The following is a 19,978-nucleotide window of genomic DNA, read 5'->3' on the forward strand; positions in this document are numbered from 1 at the left end:
GTAGTCTTCTTTTTGAACAGCAGAAAGAACTGCTTCTGTTACAGCTAGAGCATGATCGTGAGAAGTTAGAGCGTGTAAAATATGAATAAAATGTGGCATTTAAACAGGATTTGGAGCATTCTAAAATCAAGCAGCGACAAGAGCGGCTAGAGCTGGTTAGGGAAGGAAAGCTCTCAGGGGAGAGTTTGCTCTGGGAAGGTGACCCAGATTGACCTAGGGGTCATTCCTCTTTTGGTCATGCCCCGGACACATTTGATATTGTTGGGAACATACGGTTGTTGCCTAAATTTAATGAAAAGGACCCTGAGACATTTTTTCGTTGTTTGAGCGTGTTTCTGACGCTAGGAGTTAGCCTGATTCTGACGGCACTTTAATGTTGCAGTGTGTGCTGACTGGTATAGAGCAGGAAGCATATTCAGTTCTTAGTGTAGCCGACAGTGTCAGTTATGATAAGGTTAAAATGGCTGTGTTACAGATTTACGAATTGGTCCCTAATGCTTACCTCCAACAATTTAGAACTTTAAAAAGGGATAATAATCAGATTCATGTTGCGTTTGCGCGAGAGTTATCTTCACAATTTAATCGCTGGTGTTCCGCCTCTGCAGTTATGACTTTCCAAGGGCTGAGTGATCTGATTATGCTAGAGCAATTTAAAGGACACAATCCCTGATCATATAGCCACGTACATTGACAAACGAAAAGTGAAGACTGTCGCTGAAGCTACGGTTTTGCAGACGAGTATGTTTTGACTCACAAAAGTGTCTTTGCAGAGCCCCGTATTCGGTGTGAGTGGGGGCGTTCGGAGAGACTTGGGCCTCGCACACAGATACTTTGGTTCACGGTCATAGTTTCATTCAACTAGGGTTGAGCCTGAGTCCCGTGGTAAAGCGGACTTTGGTCAATAGTGTCACTACTGTCAAGGTTTGGGCCATTGGAATAACAAATGTCTGGTTCTCAGGGCTAGGGGTAAATTCAGTATGTGCGCTTACGTTAAATCTAAGCCTATGGCGTTAGCTGCGTCTGTTCCACATCAGTTCACTCCTGACACATTGTCTCATGCCCAGGGGCATGTGAAAGTCCATATTGACCCAGGCTATTTACCTTTCATTACGGAGGGTTTTGTGTCTGTTAGGAAGTAAGGACCTAGTGCCAGTAAAGATCCTGAGAGACACAGGTGCCTCTGAATCGTTTGTGTTGGAGTGTGTGTTACCCTTCTCTGCTGAGACTGATTAAGGGAATAGTTTCTAATTAGGGGAATAGGTTTGAACACTGCCAGTTCCATTGCATAAACTGATGTTGGATTGTGGACTGGTGAAAGGTGAGGTTGTTGTGGGGGTGCGTCCTTCGTTGCCTTTTGAGGGTATCGACGTTATCCTTGGGAATAACTTGGCTGGTGAGCGTGCATGGACAGTCGTGTTTCCATCTCTACTGGTTTCCGCTAAGCCGTCATTTGTAGGGATTCCTGATGAGAGTGCGCAGAGTTTCCCCAGAAGTGTCCTCTACGTGTGCAGTGACGCGCTCTGTGAGCCGTGGCGACCTGGTCACTGCACCGGCTAACGAGATGAGGACTAGGTTGGCTGAGGCAAGTGGAAGTGTGAACACGTAACCCCCTAATCAATTTGGGACTCAGAGGCTGGGTCAATTTGTTTGTGTTACTGGTATGGTGTTCCGAGGTCCTTGTTGGTCCCTGGTTTTATGGGGGGGCGACGAATTCTCTCTCTTTGTTCGTTTTCCTTTAAATAGGATGTCAGTGGGCGGAACGGGGAGGGTCGTCAGCGAAATGGGACACCTGGGCTCGGGTGTGTCCCAGGATAAATGCACCTCTTCCCCATTCATTGAGGAGACTCTCTCCATGCAGACACTGGTTGTGGTTTGTGGCTGTTTGTTTGCGTTGCCCCCTTTCAACGCCCCTCATTATCACATTTATACACGCAACCACTCACACTACTGATTACTGACTACACACACACCATTGTTAATTGTATTTAGTTTACTTTAGTTAATAAATATATTTTGTTATTCCTTGTCTCCTTTTTGTTATGAACTTTGAGTCGGTTCGTGACATCACTCACCTGTAAAAGTGCTGAATCACCATTTGGCTTGACCAGAGTACCTGGATTGTTTGGTGTGGATATGTTATTCATGACGGATATTCAAATTGACTGTCTCTTGAAGATAACAGCAGGTGTAGTCCTCTTCTCTGGAGCACTGCTGTATTCCCGGTGATGGATGATCTTGTAGATCCAGGTCACGGCTCCAATTTTGTAACCAACTTCACATAGCCCTTAAGATGAAAGGCACACACGGACACCCACACTTCAGGTTGACTTGGCTTTTATCTGCAATAAAATATATCAAAAAGGGATGCCAGGACAGTCACAGCCATACATTCACTGCTCTCAGAATATCTCTGACCCAACCCACAAAGTGATCGTGTAGTATACATCCATAGTGTTTAGAAAATAACAAAAATACAGAAAATCAGACCTGCAGTTAAAAGATAGTGTCGAAAGGCAGACAGGATCGTCACAGCCACTGGTTAGGTAGGACACAAGCTCTTTTAGATAGGAGCAAGAGTAATGATACATGCCCTCAATGTGAAGTGATATGAACCCATAAATACAGAGCACTTGTACACCCTTTTTGATAAACCTTAAGGTAGTAAGAAAATAAACATTCTTTTAATATTTCAATAAATTCATATTTCAAGAATATGTATAATAAAGTATAGTAATAATATACAAAGTACATCTATATTTACATAAAAATAAGTGATTTATAATATAATGGTATTCTCAAACAATTAATAAAATGAACATTGAAAAGAAATATGCCAAAGAAAATGTATATATTTTTTATCTCTTTTCTTTTACCAGATTGAAAACAATTTAGTTCAAGAGAGAGAAAAAAACGTGTCATAAAATATCTCATTTAAATCCATTTTCCAAAACACAACAAAATGTGTTTATTGGACTTTTCTTGTATATCAACAGATTCGAAAATCCTGTTATGTTTTACCTCAAAACATGTTCGGTCAAAATATACAGTAGAATACTTGTTGTTCAATGAGCGATTCAAAAAAAATACATTGTAAATGTTTTGGATGCTAGGGTCCCAGATTAATCCAAATGAAAATCCAATTGAAAATCATTTGATGTCTGTTGAAAGAATCGAATGTGCTGTTTCGGTTACTGTGGTGTTTTCATTTATTTGATTGTGAATAACAGATTTTCGGTTCAATGTTGTTGTACAGTGTAATCTGTTGTATTTAAAAATATTATCATATGCTCTTTAGAGATCTCGACAGCATATGGTACACATCAAAATATGAAAATATATATATTTTCACATTGATGTTTCTATGATCTTTATTACATTGAATACAACTTGTAAGTGAGCATACATTTCACCCAAAACATTGTCAATTATTATTGCTAAGCCATGTTATGCATAGTATTTTACATATATTGTATTTACACAATGAGAAAATTAGCTAAATTAGCTAACTAAGCTCTGTGAGCTTTAAAGACAAGAGAACATATAATAACTACATGGACCTTTGAGTGCTTTCTGTGTCTGTTATAGAGAATGTTTGATCTAGAAGGGTCCACTGTAACCAATACAGAAACGACGGCTGTATAATTATACATGAACCTGATTCCCAACTATGCCCTTCACATCTGGGACAGCTTGCAGATGGACACCACTGTACTGACACCACTGTTACAGGCTGGTATGGGGCACGGGACGGACAGAGAGAGGGAGCAGAAAAGTGGAGAAGAGAGAACTGCCCTACCAAGCAAAAAGGCAGTAACTGCTCATTTGGTCGAAAATTGGTTCATGTCATTTTTGCTACATTAAATACATGCTTAATCATGTGGACAAGTATCATGCCTCTATTTTATTGTATTCTGGAGAAAATGTGGGTCATGTTAGCAGTAACTGCATAAAATTACTTTGAAACCAAAGTAAATAAAATACATTTTTCTCAGTTCCACTCTATGAGCAGTTAATGCCATTTTGCTTGGTAGGGCAGAGAAGAAGTTCAAGGGATATCAAATTAAATAACATTTTATTTGTACCGGTACCCCCCCCCCCCCCCCCAAAAAAAAAAAAAGAAGTAACAAATAATTAAAGAGCAGTAAAATAACATAGCGAGGCTATATACAGGGGGTACCAGTACAGAGTCAATGTGCGGGGGCACCGGTTAGTTAAGGTAATTGAGGTAATTTATACATGTGGGTAGAGTTATTAAAGTGACTTATGTATAGATAATAACAGAGAGTAGCTGCGTGTGTGTGTGTGTGTGTGTGTGTGTGTGTGTGTGTGTGTGTGTGTGTGTGTGTGTGTGTGTGTGTGTGTGTGTGTGTGTGTGTGTGTGTGTGTGTGTGTGTGTGTGTGTGTGTGTGTGTGTGTGTGTGTGTAGACATGCAGAGAGGACCCTGACCTAACGTTGACTCACCACCTACAGAAGTCACATTTCACCCTGTCAGGGATGTTGACCTTCACTGTCAGAATCTTCAGATTCTCCCCTCGGTTAATGGCCAGGGTCTGAAAGAAAACCTAACCTGTTGAGACAGGCGACACACTGCAAAGAGACCCCCGTGCCCCCCTGCGCCTCACACACACACACTTTCCAAAACAGCACAGAAAGCCCGCCACACTGGCACACTGTCTGCCCACATGTCCTGTAGGAAACCAGCCTGCTCTCTCCCACTCCTTCCTCCATCTTGCTCTAAGGAAAAGACACATGTTGTTAAGCAAATACTTTTAAGTGTCTGACCTTTTTGGAGGAAAACCTTTTGGAGGAGAAAGGGAAGAGGGAAGAAATGTCCCGTCAATCTAGATTCCAAGCGGAAGAGCCAAACTGACAAATGCCACGCCACCAACCTCCTTCCCCCATATCCTACCAGAACCACTGCCTGCCACCAAGCAGCCACCACATCCACCCCACCCTCCACATCACAACAGCTAATGGCCAGATTGGGACAGGAATTAATGCAGTAAGAATTCTGATGAAAATTTCCTTTTTTTGGCATGTTCTCCCCTTGAGCTTTACTGTTTACTGGGGGATTTCTCATGCGATAATCATCAAATGTGAAGTTTTGCATGCGATTGAACAGTCAGACCAAACATCCAACCAACTCAGAGGAGAACGCCATAAAGAAAAACAGACAAATGCTCTTTCAGAGAACAGGCATCTCTCCCAGTCCTGTCTGTGTTGGTGAGTCAGTGTTTAGTAAGGAGGATGACCTGGGAGACAACGCTGGAGGTGATGGCCGTGACAGCTACCGGAACGTTGGCCAAAACCAGACAACCGATGCTCTGGGGCTGACAGGACGGCTAGTTACACCTCTCTATCACCAAACACTATAGAATCAACAGTCCGAACGCCACAAATCTGACCACCACAAACATACACATAAAAACACAGCAAGTATGAATGTGACCATGCTACATTACATCTGACACAACCGATGTTACAGCTACTACGTTCACACTATATGAGTGTGTGCAGGGGGAGGTACGTAATACTGAGTAACATGAAACATCTCTATGACCTCTTCACCAGTCCCCCCTATAACACACCTCCAGAGACCCTTTTCACAACAATGAAATAAATATGCTATGAGAGTTTACATAATAAATGTCTGAGAGTTTGGGAGATATTAGGGGGCTGTTGCAAGACAGTCTGACTTTCCCCACTGCAGGACATGCACGTTTAGTATTTACATTATTAATACAAAGAAAAAAGAAATATCCAACATCATGGAACATGTTCTTCATTAACAATGAAATCATAATTGGAAAAAGATTAGGAATGTAAGATAAATTAAAAAATGTTTTTCTTAAGACTATGCGATTCTGTTTTAATATTTACTTTCCAAATAAGAGTAAGGAATGGTCAGTGAGCGGCTCATGGAACTGGGCGATAGGCGGGGCTTAAAGAAAACAAGAAGACGTGGTGAACTTTGAACTCCTTTCCATTTTCAGAACAACTAACATACACAACATGGGGCTTGCAATACAGCAATGAGTGTTCTCAAGAAAAAATCTACTTGATCCCATGTTTTATAGGACAACATTTAGTTATACTGTAATTTACCCATCTATTTAAAAAATATATAATATTTCTTTAGGGTTGAATAAAGACTTGTTTTCATTATTTGTATCATCAAAAAAAAAAAACATTCAATATAACACTGAGATTATCGCCGCCAAAAATATTCTTTATAGAATTGCATATACAGTGAGCTCTAAAAGCATTGGGACATTGACCCATTTTTTGTTGCTTTGGCCTTGTTCTCGAATACTTTGGAGTTGAAATTATACAATGACTATGATACTAAAGTGCAGACTGTCAGCTTTCATTTGAGGGTATTTCATCCATATTTGGTGAACCGTTTCGAGATTACAGCACTTTTTGTGTATAGTCCCCCCATTTTAGTCGAGCAAAATTATTGGGACAAATTCACTTATATGTGTTTTAAAGTAGTCAGAAGTTATTGGCTCCTATATTCACAGCACAAAATTATTACATCAAGCTTGTGACTCTACGAATTTGTTGGATGCATTTGCTGTTCATTTTGGTTGTTTTTCAGACTAGTTTGTGTCCAATAGAAATGTATGGTAAATAATGTATTGTGTCATTTTGGAGTCACTTTAATTGTAAATAAGAATATAATATGTTACTATACACATCTATATTAATGTGGATGCTACCATGATTACAGATAATCCTGAATGAAACCTGAATAATGTGAATTGAATGAAAACTAAATAATGAAATATAATGTGGTTGATCTAAAATGAGAAATCACATTATTCCAATTAGGCTGTATTTTAGTATAGACTTGATAGACAGTGTGACACTCAAATAAATGTATAATATCTTAAAACAACAATGCTTGAACTGAAATAAAATAAAGGGGGAAGTATATAACTTACAAGATCTCTCTGACTATTCTTAGACAATGTACTTCACTGCAAAGATGTTTTTTAAATTGTAAATAATCATTAAACCATAATTTCAAAATGGAGAATGTCGTGTTTCTTTCTCGTTATCAACTAAATCTGATACAAAATATATATATATACACTACCGTTCAAAAGTTTGAAGTCACTTAGAAATGTCCTTGTTTTTGAAAGAAAGGCACATTTTCTGTCCATTAAAATAACATAAAATTAATCAGAAATACAGTGTAGACATTGCTAATGTTGTAAATGACTTTTGTAGCTGGAAACGCAGATTTTTTTAATTGAATATCTACATAGGTGTACAGAGGCCCATTATCAGTAACTATCACTCCTGTATTCCAACGGCACGTTGTGTTAGCTAATGTAATGCCCGGGGTGTAGTGGAGGAAGAAGTCAGGCGCAGGAAGCAGAGAGTTCAGGGTAGCGATACTTTTAATACACCACACCGGTGAAAACGACGCCAACCCCAAAAATGCCCCAAACACGGGGAACTAAACAGTTCAGCAAAACACAACACACACGGACAACCGTGACGTACAGTCGTGTACAATCGTACACTGAAAATAATCCTGCACAACCAGCAGGCGGGCCGGCTGGTAAATAAAGCCCAACAATTAACCTAACCTAACCCAGGTGCAAATAATAATCACACAAGGGGGAAAAAAAGGATCAGTGGCAGCTAGTAGGCCGGTGACGACGACCGCCGAGCGCCACCCGAACAGGAAGGGGAGCCACCTTCGGTAGGAGTCGTGACAGCTAATCCAAGTTTATAATTTTAAAAGGCTAATTGATAATTAGAAAACCCTTTTGCAGTTATGTTTGCACACCTGAAAACTGTTCTACTGATTAAAGAAGCAATAAAACTAACCTTCTTTAGACTAGTTGAGTATCTGGAGCATCAGCATTTGTGAGTTCGATTACAGGCTAAAAATGGCCAGAAACAAATACCTTTCTTCTGAAACTGGTCAGTCTTTTCTTGTTCTGAGAAATGAAGGTTATTCCATGTGAGAAATTGCCACTACTCCCTTCACAGAACAGCACAAACTGGCTCTAACCAGAATAGAAAGAGGAGTGGGAAGCCCCGGTGCACAACTGTGAAAGAGGACAAGTACATTAGAGTGTCTAGTTTGAGAAACAGACACCCCAAAAGTCCTCAACTCGCAGATTTAGTAAATAGTACCTGCAAAACACCAGTCTCAATGTCAACAGTGAAGAGGCGCCCCCGGGATGCTGGCCATCTAGGCAGAGTTCCTCTGTCCCGTGTTTGTGTTCTTTTTCCCATCTTAATATTTTATTTTTATTGGCCAGTCTGAGATATGTATTTTTCTTTGGAACTCTGCCTAGAAGTCCAGCATCACGGGGTCGAGTTGCAAAGAAAAATACATATCTCGGACTGGCCAATAAAAATAAAAGATTAAGAACGCGGTATGGTACTGTTGTTGCACTCTAACTATGGCTAAAATTAAGTTTAACGTTATATATTTTTTTACCTTTATTTACCTAGGCAAGTCAGTTAAGAACAAATTCTTATTTTCATTGACAGCCTAGGGGTATGTGTTTACTGCCTGTTCAGGTGCAGAACGACAGCTCGGGGGTTTGAACTTGCAACCTTCCGGTTGCTAGTCCACCACTCTAACCACTAGGCTACCCTGCCGCCCTGATGAACTGTAACACTGCTGGGTTTTTCACACTCAACAGTTTCACGTGTGTATCAAGAACGAATCACTGCCCAAAGGACATCCGGCCAACTTGACACAACTGTGGGAAGCATTAGCGTCAACATGGGCCAGCATCTCTCTCTCGATGACACACTGTAGGGTCCATGCCCCGATCATGGAATTTTGGATGACTGCAATTGGCCAGCCAAATGACTGCGATCACCATAATAACTATGGGAATAGCAACACATGTTCTCCTCTCCACTACTGACGGCACATGCTGGAATTGAAATATAGATAGAACAGGCATCCCCATTCAAGTTGATGATGGAATAATGGTTGGAATGGCCGCCATTGCAAGTGTACCCATAGGAGCTGTTGATTCAACTCAACTGACATTACAAAAAAATCCATTCCACTGCATGAGCCCCATCAGTTAATATCATTTGAATGACCGTTCTACATTAGCATGGACATTATTGCATCACAATACCGGGCAGCCATTGCAACTGTACCCATGAGTTTACCAGTCAAATTGCCAGGCTTAGAGGTTCCAAGCCTGTTATTCATTTTATTTCTTTATGCTGCTGCTGCATTGTGGGGGGTATTGTATAACCAAAGACTCTTTGCTTTTTTCAGCAAAGAGCAACAAAGTTTCATCACTTTGTTAAAGGTCCAATGCAGCCGTTTTTATCTCAATATCAAATCATTCCTGGGTAACAATTAATGTCCTTACTTGATTGTTTTCAATTAAATGGTCAAAAAGAAATCAAAATTGTTTTTAAGGAAAGAGCTCTTTCTCAAACAAGAATTTTGCTATGACTATATGTGATTGGTCTGAGTGGGGAGGTGAAAACTGAAAACTAGCTGTTATTGGCAGAGAGGTTTGGAACTCACTTTCTTATTGGTCTATTAAATAATAGACTCCCTGGTGATGTCACTAGGCAGCCCAAAACAGGCTGACAATTATGTTGGTATTTTCAAACAGCTCTTACACTTAAAAGGCATTATTGTCATTTTCACAATATTATTCCAACCTCATAGTATGGAGGGAAAAAAACACAGGTGAATCATGTGTTTGACTGCACTGGGCCTTTAAGAGTCTATGTTAAGGCCGACCCAGACTTGACCGCACGAATGCCCTGCCATCCCATCTTCATGTAATCTGGACCCTTTCTTTCTAAAATGATCTGCCAAAATTGTTGCCACCCCTATTACTAGCCTGTTCAACCTCTCTTTCATGTCGTCTGAGATTCCCAAAAATTGGAAAGCAGCTGCGGTCATCCCCCTCTTCAAAGGGGGGGACACTCTTGACCCAAACTGCTACAGACCTATATCTATCCTACCCTGGCTTTCTAAGGTTTTCGAAAGCCAAGTCAACAAACAGATTACCGACCATTTCGAATCTCACCATACCTTCTCTGCTACGCAATCTGGTTTCCGAGCTGTTCATGGGTGCACCTCAGCCACGCTCAAGGTCCTAAACGATATCTTAACCGCCATCGATAAGAAACATTGGCCAAGGCTTTCGACTCTGTCAATCACCACATCCTCATCGGCAGACTCGAAAGCTTTGGTTTCTCAAATGATTGCCTCGCCTGGTTCACCAACTACTTCTCTGATAGAGTTCAGTGTGTCAAATCGGAGGGTCTGCTGTCCGGACCTCTGGCAGTCTCTATGGGGGTGCCACAGGGTTCAATTCTTGGACTGGCTCTCTTCTCTGTATACATCAATGATGTCGCTCTTGCTGCTGGTGAGTCTCTGATCCAACTCTACGCAGACGACACCATTCTGTATACTTCCGGCCCTTCTTTGGACACTGTGTTAACAACCCTCCAGACAAGCTTCATTGCCATACAGCTCTCCTTCGGTGGCCTCCAATTGCTCTTAAATACAAGTAAAACTAAATGCATGTTCTTCAACCGATCGCTGCATGCACCTGCCCGCCTGTCCAACATCACTACTCTGGACGGCTTTGACTTAGAATACGTGGACAACTACAAATACCTAGGTGTCTGGTTAGACTGTAAACTCTCCTTCCAGACCCACATCAAACATCTCCAATCCAAAGTAAAATCTAGAATTGGCTTCCTATTTCGCAACAAAGCATCCTTCACTTATGCTGCCAAACATACCCTTGTAAAACTGACCATCCTACCAATCCTCGACTTCGGCGATGTCATTTACAAAATAGCCTCCAATACCCTACTCAACAAATTGGATGCAGTCTATCACAGTGCCGTCCATTTTGTCACCAAAGCCCAATATACTACCCACCATTGCGACCAGTACGCTCTCGTTGGCTGGCCCTCTTTTCATACTCATCGCCAAACCCACTAGCTCCATGTCATCTACAAGACCCTGCTAGGTAAAGTCCCCCCTTATCTCAGCTCGCTGGTCACCATAGCATCACCCACCTGTAGCACGCGCTCCAGCAGGTATATCTCTCTGGTCACCCCCAAAACCAATTCTTTCTTTGGCCGCCTCTCCTTCCAGTTCTCTGCTGCCAATGACTGGGACGAACTACAAAAATCTCTGAAACTGGAAACACTTATCTCCCTTGCTAGCTTTAAGGACCAGCTGTCAGAGCAGCTTACTGCAGATTACTGATTACTGCACCTGTACATAGCCCACCTATAATTTAGCCCAAACAACTACCTCTTTCCCTACTGTATTTATTTTATTTTATTTATTTATTTATTTATTTTGCTCCTTTGCACCCCATTATTTTTATTTCTACTTTGCACATTCTTCCACTGCAAATCTACCAGTTTTACTTGCTATATTGTATTTACTTTGCCACCATGGCCTTTTTTTGCCTTTACCTCCCTTATCTCACCTCATTTGCTCACATCGTATATAGACTTGTTTATATTGTATTATTGACTGTATGTTTGTTTTACTCCATGTGTAACTCTGTGTTGTTGTATGTGTCGAACTGCTTTGCTTTATCTTGTCCAGGTCGCAATTGTAAATGAGAACTTGTTCTCAACTTGCCAACCTGGTTAAATAAAGGTGAAATAAAAAAATGAAATTTTAAAAAATGTAGCGGACATGAGTCAGTCATGGTCACGTGATGAGCTAGCCCTGCCTGCGAGCTTCAAACCCCGTGTCTGCCTCAGCCAAAAAGGGACTTCACTCTTGGTTTAATGGTCTAAGATGTTTGTCGCTCCTGTGGGAGACCTGTGATCATGCCCCGCGTTTTACATTAGTGTCCATTAGTGTCCAATGTGGGGGTGGTTTTTCATGGGGGAGGAGGTCAAATGGGGGAGAATATAGGGGACATGAGTGAGTCATGGCCATGTGATGAGCTAGCCCCGCCTGCAATCTTCAAAACCAGTGTAGGCCCTCGGCCGAAAGGGAATTGTCTAATGGTCTAAGATGTTTGTTGATTCCGTGGGAGACCCCGATTCATTTCCCGCATGCTACAGTCAGCTTTTTGTTCCACAAAATATTAATGGTTATGACAGTTGTTTAATTTTCATGACGTTCTTTCTCCATAACCATTGGTTACATGGTTATATGGTACTTGTGCCAGCCCTAATGGTGGGAAGATGTGATAAACTGTGGTTGGAAGTATTTATTAGGCTATAATCATTCATGCTTAACGGATTCACAAACAAACAAATTCTTATTTACAATGACGGCCAAACCTGGACAATTGTGCGCCACCCAATCATGAAGGTTAGAGAAAGCGACAAAGTGCCAGCAACCATTCCATTTTGAACATAGCAAATACCTTAAACTTAAACTAGACAAGTCCCTTGCTTGACATTCTGAGAAATATAATACAACTCAACCCAATAGGATCTTTCAACTCAATAGGAGATAGTAGGATCATATTGACCTTTCTTAATTTTTTGTAACTTTTATTTTACTAGGCAAGTCAGTTAAGAACAAACTCTTATTTTCAATGACGGCCTAGGAACAGTGGGTTAACTGCCTGTTCAAGGGCAGAACGACAGATTTTGTACCTTGTCACCTCAGGGATTTGAACTTGCAACCTTTCGGTTATTAGTCCAATGCTCTAACCACTTGGCTACCTTGCCACCCCTTAATGTCTGTCTTAAGAGAGTAGGGCAGAGATAGTAGGATCATATTGACCTTTCTTAATATCTGTCTTAAGAGAGTAGGGCAGAGGTCGTTTCGGTCAGTGTGGTCAGAGTTGAAGTACAACGTATCCTGTGACTGACCCTCCCTGGCAAGATGGAAGGGACAGCTGGAGGTCCTGGGTGAGAGGCGATGTGAGGGGGACGCTAAACAATCAATCAGGTCAGCCGGTCACCTGACACCAGCCCTGTCACAATGCATGCGTCACCCCCGGCAACTCATAGGTCACAACACAGTGCCGCAGCGCTGCTGACCGCGCCCACATGTCACCCCTCCACCGTCACGCCTGTCAATCACAGGAAGGGTCCGGCACACACAGGGTGGACAGTCACACATACTGTACAATGTGGTGGCTGGTGGTGGCTGGTCAGTGTGTGTGCGTGTGTTAAATGTTCAAATGTTCAAATGGGCATACAATGTGAACAGCCGTTTGTGACTCTGTATTAACTGTGTACTGTGTAGTAGGCTACGTACAAGCCTACTAATTATCCAAATATTTCAGAAGCAATAAAAAAAACACAAAAAGAATGTCTTAACAGTCCATTGGAAATATAAACCCTGTGGCCTTTAAAAATATCAACACCACTGATTCAGATTAGAGAAATCATTGGCTAAATACCTTCAGCATACAGTCGAAGAGTAGGAGAATCAATCATCAATACTGTTAAGGCCCACTTCTATCAACTTTCTAAAATGCAATAGTTTAAAAAGCAATATTTTTTTTCCAATCCATTAAAATAACACCATTTACAATCAACTGACACTATCACCAACAGTTCAGTTTAAAGTGTTATCTCCAGGAGCTTCTGTCCCCTGACTGATGCTGTACCCAGCTGCATAAAAACATACTGACCACAACTTAACACTATGCCCTTAATACACTGCCTCCCTGACTGCCTGACTGACTGCCTTCCTGACTGTCTGACTGCCTTCCTGACTGCCCAGGGTAGCCTAACGTGCTAATTTAAAAGAGGCGAATGTTTGCTCACACATGCCTCCTGTCACAACACATTCAACACATTCGACAACCTTTCCCTTTAAACATGATGTCAAGAAAAGGTTAATTTTTACTGGAATCAGCTAGCAGGTCACTGCTGCAGAAATTAACACTCCGTGACAATCCCGAGTCACAAAATTAACACTCCGTGACAATCCCGAGTCACAAAATTAACACTCCATAACAATCCCGAGTCACAAAATTAACACTCCGTGACAATCCCGAGTCACAAAAGTAACAACAACGCTCTCGACATGAACAAAACAGTGCCTGAATGGAAAGGAGAACACCATGACTGCAGCTTTGCACCCCAGCTGCAACTCACTCTTTCTGTCTCTGTCTGTCTCTGTCTCTCTCTCTCTCTCTCTCTCTCTCTCTCTCTCTCTCTCTCTCTCTCTCTCTCTCTCTCTCTCTCTCTCTCTCTCTCTCTCTCTCTCTCTCTCTCTCTCTCTCTCTCTCTCTCTCTCTCTCTCTCCTGCCTCTCTCTCTCTCTCTCCTGCCTCTCAGAGCAGGGAGCCGCTGTCACGGCAGAGGAACGCCTGTCAATCTCAGGGCCTAATCCAATGGCACGTCTGCTGGGGACATGTCACATATGTTAAGAGGAGCAGAGGGGGAATGACTGGGGGGACAGAGACCAGGGCGAGAGGAGAGGATGAGTGCAGGGTGGCAGGGGGCCCTGTGACAGACCCACTGTGACAGGTGGCCCTGGACCAACTGAGTAACCAAGCTGCCACAGGGGGTGGGGGTTAGCTAACTTCTCCCCTTGATGTGACTAGCATTCAGAAGTGGCACAAAGGGAGTGGGCTGAGGGAAATGCCACGCACTGTCACAGAGTTCAACTCACAGTGATCTTGGGATATTACTCAAAGATCACTCATCTTTACACAGATTTACATAAACAGTTTGGGGCACAGTGGACAATGGGACATTAACATTAAATGTATCATAGTCCAAATAGTCATAAAATACTAAACACAGACTAATCTTTAACCCAAAATTAAGGCAGTTATACAATTTTAAAAACATTACAATTACATTCATTATTTTATCTGATCAAGCACAATTTTTTCCAAAACTTTACTAAGGGTTGGTAACAGGCTGATTGGTTGGCTATTTGAGCCAATAAAGGGGGCTTTAATATTCTTAGGTAGGGGAATGACTTTTGTTTCCCTCCGGGCCTGAGGGCACACACTTTCTGGTAGGCTTAAATTGAACATATGGCAAATAGGAATGGCAATATCGTCCGCTATTATCCTCAGTCATTTTTCATCCAAGTTGTCAGACCCCGGTGGCTTGTCATTGTTGATAGACAACAATAATTTGTTCACCTCTTCCACGCTCACTTTACAATTCTTGTCTTTCATAATTTGGTCAGATTTGGTCAGATATACTTGGATGTGTAGTGTCTGGCATGTCATGCCTAAATTTGCTAATCTTTCAAATGAAAAAATAATTCAAGTTGTTGCCAATATCAGTCAGATTTGCAATGAATGAGCCATCTGATTCAATGAATAATGGAGCTGAGTTTGCTTTCTTCCCCAAAATTTCATTGAAGATAATGTTGTGTCTTTGGCTATGTCGGATTAAGTGATATGACATGCTATTCTATAAAATAATTTATCCGTAATTAATATTACCTGATTGAGCTAATCATGTAAATGTAATTAACTAGAGAGTCGGGGCACCACAAAATAATATTTATAGAGCTGTTAACTTCCGAATAAACTCTTAAAGACCTAGTAATATTTTACATCAATAGCAGTCAATATTAATCGTCACCATAATTCAGTCTCATCTGAAAGTTGTAAATTCTTGGGTATCTTCACGAACCCTGGCTAACAAGTTGAATCAGCAATGCAAAATTGAGTTTAATTATTTATTTACTAAATACCTAACTAATCACACAGAATTACACATAATTAATCATAACTTGATTACAAATTACTTCATAAAGGAAAACTTCCCTAGCAGGCGGAACAGATATGACAGCTTCTTACACAAAAGAAAAGGGACTGGGTTTGAGTGAAAAAGCGGGAAGACTGAGGAACAAAGGGCTATCGTAAATACAGTATCTTATGCATTCTAAATTACCGCCCATTTGGAAAAGGAAAATGCAATAAATATTTACTCTGAGATGCGTTTCGGGAAGGTTGGTGGTAGATGGAAGGCCTTGTTGCCAAACCAAGTCCGTTGAAGAATGTCTCTGGTGGTCAATTTGATACCTTGTAGTAATGTCATTTTGTGATAGACGGGATACTCTGTCTGTTCCTTCCTAAACCACGTTTGCATCTGCTGTTGCTAACTCAACGGCTATGAGAAATCACTTCTGTAGTGAATAAGAGTTCAAAGTTTATACCATCCGCAACCAAAGCTCACGCTGATTTTGGCTTCGTTCTGTAGTTATTATCCGAACCATTCTGACATCGGACCGTCGTCCTCACATCCTCGGAACAGAAGGTTATATCGTCGTCAAGGCTTTATATAGGAAGGGAGAGGAGGGCATGTTTGAAAAGTTTTATAGCCCATGTCCCTTCACAGGGGCGGGCCACTGGTTGAGCAGAGCCCAAACCTTAACAAAACCCAAATCTCACATTTTAGAAGCTAAAATCACATTTCATCCCATCACAAATAATTTCATATTCAAACATTTAAATTGCACAACGATTCCATGTGAATCTGATAACTATAATGTGTAGACTTTGCACTGTATTACTCATTACTGTATTACTGTGTTACTCATCCTATCATTGATGAGAATGTCTCGGATGACAACCGAACTGACATCATATTCATTAAGTACCACCGCATATGTTCAATTGGTCGGATTACCAGAATATAGTTCATTTCCCCCCACCTTCTGATGTTCCCAGAATCTCTATGTTAACCAAGTGGTTTGCAAATATAACATCAGTAGGGTAGAGAGAGGAAAAAGGGGGGGAAGAGGTATTTATGACTGTCATAAACCTTCCCCCAGGCCAACGTCATGACAGTACTCCAAAGCTTTTTATTATTATTCTTTAAGTCATTTATATTTGTTTCATAGTGTAGTTTATTTTTATTCAGTTTAGTCACATGATTTCTCAATTTGCTTGCTTGTTTCCATTGCTACACTGGGAGGCTAAGCAGAAGTAGATATTATTATGTTATTTAGGTTAGTGCAGGGTGAGCTGCACACAGTGGACTTCCTACTAGGGCACACCGCCTCAGTGCTAACGGCATACATCTGGTTCATAGACACATGATTGCTTCATACAATAGCTTTAGGATCAGCAGAGGCAGTTAGAGGGACACAAATTAGGTTACTTACATTGTATCTGCCAATCAAATCAAATTGTATTTGTCACATGCGCCAAATAGAACAGGTGTAGACCTTACAGTGAAATGCTTACTTACAAACCCTTAACCAACAATGCGGTTTTAAGAAGAAAAAATGTTAAGAAAGTATTTTCTAAAATAAACTGAATAAAAAAATACTAAAAATAGAAAAATGACAAATAATTAAGGAGCAACAATAAAATAAGAGTAGCAAGGCTATATACAGGGGTTACCGATACAGTCAATGTGTGACGGTACTGGTTAGTCAAGGTAATTGAGGTAATATGTATATGTAGGTCAAATCAAATCCAAATCAAATCAGATTTATTTATATAGTCCTTCTTACATCAGCTGATATCTCAAATAGCTGTACAGAAATCCAGCCTAAAACCACAAACAGCAAGCAATGCAGGTGTAGAAGCACGGTGGCTAGGAAAAACTCCCTAGAAAGGCCAAAACCTAGGAAGAAACCTAGAGAGGAACCAGGCTATGAGGGGTGGCCAGTCCTCTTCTGGCTGTGCCGGGTGGAGATTATAACAGAACATGGCCAAGATGTTCAAATGTTCATAAATGACCAGCATGGTCTAATAATAATAATCACAGTAATTGTCGAGGGTCCAGCAAGTCAGCACTTCAGGAGTAAATGTATTCAAGATATAACAATCTAACCCTAGCCCCCCGACACATAAACTACTGCAGCATAAATACTGAAGGCTGAGACAGGAGGGTACAGGAGACACTGTGGCCCCATCCGATGATACCCCCGGACAGGGCCAAACAGGAAGGATATAACCCCACCCACTTTGCCAAAGCACAGCCCCCACACCACTAGAGAGATATCTTCAACCACCAACTTACCATCCTGAGACAAGGCAGAGTATAGCCCACAAAGATCTCCGCCACGGCACAACCCAAGGGGGGGCGCCAACCCAGACAGGAAGATCACGTCAGTGACTCAAACCACTCAAGTGACGCACCCCTCCTAGGGACGGCATGAAAGAGCACCAGTAAGCCAGTGACTCAGCCCCTGTAATAGGGTTAGAGGCAGAGAATCCCAGTGGAGAGAGGGGATCCGGCCAGGCAGAGACAGCAAGGGCGGTTCGTTGCTCCAGAGCCTTTCCGTTCACCTTCACACTCCTGGGTCAGACTACACTCAATCATATGACCCACTGAAGAGATGAGTCTTCAGTAAAGACTTAAAGGTTAAGACCGAGTCTGCGTCTCTCACATTGGTAGGCAGACCATTCCATAAGAATGGAGCTCTATAGGAGAAAGCCCTGCCTCCAGCTGTTTGCTTAGAAATTCTAGGGAGAATTAGGAGGCCTGCGTCTTGTGACCGTAGCGTACGTATAGGTATGTACGACAGGACCAAATCGGAAAGATAGGTAAGAGCAAGCCCATGTAATGCTTTGTAGGTTAGCAGTAAAACATTGAAATCAGCCCTTGCCTTAACAGGAAGCCAGTGTAGGGAGGCTAGCACTGGAGTAATATGATCACATTTTTTGGTTCTAGTCAGGATTCTAGCAGCCATATTTAGCACTAACTGAAGTTTATTTATTGCTTTTTCCAGGTAGCCGGAAAGTAGAGCATTGCAGTAGTCTAACCTATAAGTAACAAAAGCATGGATTCATTTTTCTGCATCATTTTTGGACAGAAAGTTTCTGATTTTTGCAATGTTACGTAGATGGAAAAAAGCCGTCCTTGAAACAGTCTTGATATGTTCGTCAAAAGAGAGATCAGGGTCTAGAGTAACGCCGAGGTCCTTCACCGTTTTATTTGAGACGACTGTACAACCATCAAGATTAATTGTCAGATTCAAGAGAAGATCTCTTTGTTTCTTGGGACCTAGAACAAGCATCTTCGTTTTGTCCGAGTTTAAAAGTAGAAAGTTTGCAGCCATCCACTTCCTTATGTCTGAAACACAGGTTTCTAGCGAGGGCAATTTTGGGGCTTCACCATGTTTCATTGAAATGTACAGCTGTGTGTCATCCGCATAGCAGTGAAAGTTAACATTATGTTTTCGAATGACATCCCCAAGAGGTAAAATATATAGTGAAAACAATAGTGGTCCTAAAACGGAACCTTGAGGAACACCGAAATGTACAGTTGATTTGTCAGAGGACAAACCATTCACAGAGACAAACTGATATCTTTCCGACAGATAAGATCTAAACCAGGCCAGAACTTGTCCGTGTAGACCAATTTGGGTTTCCAATCTCTCCAACAGAATGTGGTGATCGATGGTATCAAAGGAGCACGAGGACAGATGCAGAGCCTCGGTCTGACGCCATTAAAAGGTAATTTACCACCTTTACAAGTGCAGTCTCAGTGCTTTGATGGGGTCTAAAACCAGACTGAAGCATTTTGTATACATTGTTTGTCTTTAGGAAGGTAGTGAGTTTTTCTCCAAAAAATTCAGAGAAATGGAAGATTCGATATAGGCCAATAGTTTTTTTATATTTTCTGGGTCAAGATTTGGTAGAGGTAAAGTGACTGCCGTATGATGTTGAAAAATGTATTTAAAGTAAAAAACGAAAAGTTTGTCAGGTAGCCAAGTAGCAACAAACAGCACGGAGACAAGTCTGACTGAGCTAAATTGTAGATCCTTGCTACATGGGCCATGCATAATCATGCTGAAACATGAGGTGATGGTGACGGATGAATAGCACGACAATGGACCTCAGGATCTCGTCACGGCATCTCTGTGCATTCAAATTGCCATCGATAAAATGCAATTGGATTCATTGTCCATAGCTTATGCCTGCCTGCCCATACCATGGGTCACTCTGTTGATAATGTTGACATCAGCAAACTGCTCGCCCACGCAGCGCCATACACGTGGTCTACGGTTTTGAGGCTGGTTGGACTTATAGCCAAATTCTCTAAAACCACATTGGAGGCAGCTTAAGGTCGAGAAATT

This window comes from Oncorhynchus clarkii, chromosome 23, assembly GCF_045791955.1.
Source record: "Oncorhynchus clarkii lewisi isolate Uvic-CL-2024 chromosome 23, UVic_Ocla_1.0, whole genome shotgun sequence".
Classification (NCBI taxonomy): domain Eukaryota; kingdom Metazoa; phylum Chordata; class Actinopteri; order Salmoniformes; family Salmonidae; genus Oncorhynchus; species Oncorhynchus clarkii.